The 5,861-nt window shown below is 44.1% G+C and overlaps 1 non-coding gene across 1 annotated transcript; it reads left to right on the top strand.

The window, feature by feature from the left end:
* The first annotated feature begins 5,529 nt into the window (after window positions 1-5,529).
* LOC138878870 (small nucleolar RNA R71) lies at window positions 5,530-5,636 on the top strand. Its single transcript, XR_011402642.1, has one exon. It is a non-coding gene; the product is annotated as a small nucleolar RNA R71 (small nucleolar RNA).
* Window positions 5,637-5,861: the final 225 nt, after the last annotated feature.

Below are 5,861 nucleotides of genomic sequence, written 5' to 3'. Positions count from 1 at the left end.
GTGAGATACTGTGGGGGAGAAGAGAAGAATAGTGGGGGAGAGCGTGGCTTGAGACTTGGGAAAGTTTTGTTGGGAATTTGAAGAAGAGTGGAGATGAAGAAGATGGAGTTCTTGAAGAAGGGGGGGGGGTTAGGGTTTTGAGTGTCTTGTGATTTTGTTAGAGTGTTGGGAGAATCTGGGATTGAAGAGGGGGAAAATTAGATGTGGGGGGGGGGGGTTTAGACTAAAGGAGAAACTAAAATACTAAAATAAAAAAAAAACTAATAGCAAGTTAAAGGGAGAAAAAACACGTCAGTTATGCGCTACTAGCGCGGCCTCTAGCACGGTCACGCTAGTCCAGGCAGAATACTTGCCCATATGCGTGGCCACTAGCGCGGCCGCGCTAGTGTTTTGGAACTGAGGCAGAACACTTGCCCATATGCGCGGCCTGTAGTGCGGGCGCGCTCCTGGGCACAATTTTTTTCATATTTTTCACCTGTTCTTTCCGCTTCCGATGGACTTGACGCTTGCCCAAGCTCACCTATATTAGTTAGTACTTCCTAAACTCAAAATTACAACTACTACCATTAATGGGTTGCCTCCCATGCAACGCCTGATTTAACATCACGACACGACGTAAACAAGCATATTTAAGGCTCGCTCGATCTCTGAGGTTCAGTCAGGTGGATCTCTGACACTTCCTTTGGTTTATTCATGCCTACATATAGTTTCAATCTCTGCCCATTGACTCTAAATGTATGAGAGTCTTTCTCTGAGGCAATCTCTACAGCCCCTGAAGGGAATACTTTGACCACTCAAAATGGGCCAGACCATCGTGACTTGAGCTTATCTGGGAATAGCCTTAATCTTGAGTTATAAAGCAATACCATGTCCCCGGGGTTGAAATATGCTCAACAATGTTCTGGTCGTGCAACCTCTTTATTCATTCCTTGTACAACCGTGTGCTCTCAAAAGCCAGATATCGTAACTCGTCGAGCTCATGCAATTCTGTGATTCTCGTTGTGCCCGCAGCCTCAATGTCTAGATTCAGCTGTTTTACTGCCCACCAAGCTCTATGTTCAAGTTGCACTGTCAAGTGGCAGGCCTTCCTGAACACCAACTTATATGGTCACATACCAATCAGTGTTTTAAAAGTAGTTCTATAGGCCCAGAGTGCATCATCTAGCTTTTTCGCCTAATCAGTTCCTGTGGCATTTACAGTCTTAGTCAATACACTCTTTATCTCTCTATTAGACACTTCGACCTACCTACTAGTTTGAGGATGATATGGTGTTGCCACTTTGTGGTGCACGTCGTACTTTGCCAGCAACTTCTCGAAAGGTCGATTACAGAAGTGAGTGCCTCCGTCACTGATAATAGCTCTCGGTATCCCAAAGTGGGTGAATATGTTCTTCTTCAAAAATCCCACCACCACTCTGCATCATTGGTGGGAAGTGTTGCAGCCTCCACCTATTTGGACACGTAATCTACAACCACCAATATGTACTTATTGCCAAAAGAGCTGACGAAGGGGCCCATGAAGTCAATCCCCCTAACATTGAACACTTCAACCTCTTGAATTGGGTTCATGGGCATCTCATGGCAATAGGAAATGTTCCCGGTTCGCTGACATTCATTACAGCACTTCACCCATTGATATGCATCCTTAAACACTGTTAGCCAGTAGAACCCGACCTCTAGCACTTTCGCGGCCGTCCTGACTCCTCCAAAATGTCCTTCATACGTCGATGCATGACATGCCTGCAAAACAGAAGATTGGTCTATCTCAGGGACACACCTCTAGATCATATTGTCAACACATATTCGAAATAGATAAGGTTTATCCCAATAATACATGCGGCAGTCACGATAAAACGTTTTCTTTTGTACAGAAGAAAGGTCACCAGGCACTATACTGCTTGCCAGGTAATTTGCAAAGTCTGCATACCATGGCACTTCCTCAAGGCTTGTAGCGAGTAGTTGCTCATCTGGAAAGGTTTCCAGAATATCCTCAACCTCAACTGAGTTTTCAACTCCCTAAGTCGTGATAGATGATCAACGACTTGGTTTTTTGTGCCCTTACAGTCACGAATTTCGAGGTCGAACTCTTACAATAATAACACCCAATGAATTAGGCGCAGTTTAGACTCCTTCTTCTCAATCAGTACCTGAGATCTGCATGATCAGTATATACAATTACCTTAGAGCCAATCAGGTATGATCTGAACTTGTCAAATGCAAACACCACCGCCAGCATCTCCTTTTCAGTTACAGTGTAGTCCAGTTGGGCTCCACTCAGCATTCTACTAGCATCGTAGATTGGGTGCATTAGCTTGTCTTTCCGCTGTCCCAGCACTGCCCCCACTGCATAGTCACTGGCATCACACATAAGTTCGAATGGTTGCTCCCAGTCGAGGGCGACAATGATGGATGCTGTGACTAGCCTCTTTTTCAACTCCTCGAATGCTACCCTACAATCATCAGAAAATAAGAAAGGGTGATCTTTTTCTAACAACTTACAGAGAGGGTTGGTAATTTTTGACAAGTCTCTTATGAATCTCCGGTAGAAACTGGCATGCCCGAGGAAGCTCCTGATTGCCTTGACTGAGGTGGGAGGTGGCAACTTTGCTATCACGTCAACTTTGGCACGATCCACCTAGTTTCCTTTACTTGATACCCGGTGTCCCAAGACTATGCCCTCTTGTACCATGAAATGACACTTCTCCCAATTAAGAACCAGGTTAGTCTCAATACATCGTTTCAATACACGGGTCAAATTTATAAGGCATTCATCAAATGAGTTTCCCACCATTAAGAAACTATCCATGAATACCTCCATTATGTCTTATACCATGTCAGTGAATATGGTCATCATACACCTTTGGAATGTGGCAGTTGTATTGCATAGGCCAAAGGGCATCCTCCGAAAAAGCATAAATGTCATATGAGCAAGTGAATGAGGTTTTCTCTCTGTCCTCTGGTGTAATGGAGATTTGATTGTACCTTGAGTAACCATCCAGAAAACAGAAGTGAGACCACCCTGCCAATTTGTCTAGCATCTGATCAATGAAGGGAAGTGGGAAGTGGTCTTTCCGGGTGGCTAGATTTAATTTTCTGTAGTCCATGCAAATTCCAGTCTGTGACGGTTCTAGTAGAGGTTAGCTCATTGTTATCATTTTTGACCACCGTCATGCCACCCTTCTTAGGCACACATTGCACCAGGCTAACCCAATTGCTGTCAGAGATTGGAAAAATGATTCTCGCATCTAACCACTTAATCACTTCTTTCTTCACCACTTCCTTCATGTTGGGGTTCAGCCTTCTTTGGTGCTCCCTGGAAGGTTTGTGTCCCTCTTCCAGCAGAATTTTATGCATACAATATGCCGGGCTGATCCCCTTAATGTCTGCCATGGTCCACCCAATGGCAGTCTTACACTCCTTGAGCACCTGCACAAGTTGTTGTGCCTACACATCTAACAAACTAGATGAGATAATAACAGGTAATATGGAGTTAGGTCCTAAGAACTCATACCTGAGATGGGCGGGCAGTGGCTTCAATTCCAGCTTTGGTGGTTCTTCTATGGATGGCTTGGCTGGAGGAGTTTCTCTATTTTCTAAATGCAGGGGCTCGAATTTAAGAGTTCTATCCCAAAACCCTCTGCCCTTTAAAGCCAACACTCATTCGGCCAGTTCTTCCCCCTTCACCTCATCCAAATTTACCAGACATACAGCAAGGAGGTCCTCAATAGTTAGCGTCTCATCATCAGCTTCTACGATTACATCCACAACATCAATAAGAGAACAATTGGCGAATTCACTTGGTCACCTCATAGATTTCTGCACATTGAATGTTATCTCCTCATCGTTCAACCTCATCTTGAGCTCCCCAGTCTCATAATCAATGAGAGCTCTCCCAGTGGCCAAGAACAGGGCCTTCCCAAAATTATGAGAATTTCTTCATCCACCTTGCAATCTAGAATTACAAAATCTGCAGGGAACACAAATTTCCCTACCTAGATCAACACATCATCCAAGATACTAGAGGGTCTTTTCACGGTCCTGTCAGCCAACTGCAACAACATAGAAGTGGGTCTAGCTCTTCCAATCCCCAACCTCTTATAGATCGCTAGGGGCATGAGATTTATGCTAGCCCCCAAATCACAAAGTGTTTAGTGAAAGCAAAGTTAACAATGGTGTAGGGAATTGTAAAACTCCCTGGGTCAGACAACTTCTCAGCAATTGGTCTAGTCACCACCGCACTGCATGTCTAAGTAAGAGTCACTGTTGCCAAGTCTTGGAAATCGAATTTTCGGGACAGCAAGTCCTTCATTATTTTTGCATAACCAGGTGTCTCCTTCAAAGCATCAATCAATGGAATGTTTACCTGGATTTGTTTCAGCAACTCTAAGAATTTCTTGTATTGATCCTCTTTTTGGTACTTGGCCAGCCTCTGTGGGAATGGTGTGGGGGTCTCTTCTTCCCAATGATGTGGGTATTTTCTTTGTCAGCTACCATCTCAACTACCGGTTCCTGGGCTATCTCATCTTCTTTCTCAACCTCAATCTGGATGTTATGTTCTTCCTGGGCAGGCTATACTGTCACCTCTGTCAGTCTCGTTGACTCATCTAGCTCAATGGGCACTGGTACAAGTGTCTCAGCCTGTCTGCTTTCTCGAACCCTCTCTTGCTCCAAGTCTAAATCTCTGCCATTACGTAGATTCACTACCATCAGCTGCTTCGGGCCTTGATCTTTTGGATTTATCTGAGTGTCTGCAGGTAGTGTCCCATGAGGACGATTATTCAAAGACATCGAAATCTGGCCCATCTGCACTTCAATATTCTTAATAGCTGACTCATGTGCATTTAATCTTTCATTGATTTTTGCATTTGACCAATAACCTGCTGCATCATTGCCTCGAGTCTAGCAAACCCATCTTCCTGCCTTCCACCATGCTGGTGTTGAGGAGGATGATACCCCTGCTGTTGATTTTGATTATTTTATCCTTGTGGCCTTTGGTAAGGTGCCATATTACTGTGAGGTCTCATACATCCATGTTTCCATTGTTGAGCTGTGGCTGGATTGGCCTATATGGAAGATTTTGTTGGCCCCAAGTTTGACCACCCTATCTATAGCCTCCATAATTTGACACATAATTCATGTCCTCATGGTAGTGATGATGATCACTTTCTACATTCCACTGGTTACCAATTGGCTGACTAATGCTAGATGTGCATAAGCCTCCATTGGTAGTATCTACAATCTGTACATGCTGCTTCTTCCCTGATTCTTCCACCTTTTTGGTGAGTATACTCATCTGTGTCATTAATGTGGCCATGTTTTCTGCAAGAGTGTTGGATGGATCTAAGGGTATTGAGTGAACTACTAGAGTGATAGGTGCATTCCTAGTTGTCCATCCCAAATTTTGTGTCGTCTTGTCAAGCAAACTCTGGCTTTCTCTCTATGTTTTGCTCAAAAATGCTCCACCAGCTGAAGCATCAACATTACCCTTCACGCCATCTACCAAACCGCTACCCTAACATCTGATCTGGAATACCATGGTGCGGACATATAACCAACATCCCTTTGAATCGTTCCCATGTTTCTTGGAGTGTCTCCATTGGTCTTTGTTTGAAACTCAAAATTTCATCAATTTGTTGAGCAGTCTTGTTGGGTGGATGAAACTTGTTCACAAATTACTTGACCAACTCCTCCCAAGTCATTATGGAATTAATGGGAAGTGAGTTTAGCCAGGTTTGGTCAACTCCTGTCACTGAGAATGGAAACAACAACAACTTTATTGCTTCCTGAGTTATGTCGGGCTGCCTCTGAGTTTTGCAGATTGACAGGAAATTCTTCAGGTGTTGTTGAGGATATTCGATTTG

The sequence above is a fragment of the Nicotiana sylvestris genome, chromosome 9 (assembly GCF_000393655.2).
Source record: "Nicotiana sylvestris chromosome 9, ASM39365v2, whole genome shotgun sequence".
NCBI lineage: Eukaryota > Viridiplantae > Streptophyta > Magnoliopsida > Solanales > Solanaceae > Nicotiana > Nicotiana sylvestris.
The sequence above is the reverse complement of the archived record's forward strand: the minus strand, read 5'-3'. Positions and strand labels throughout refer to the sequence as shown.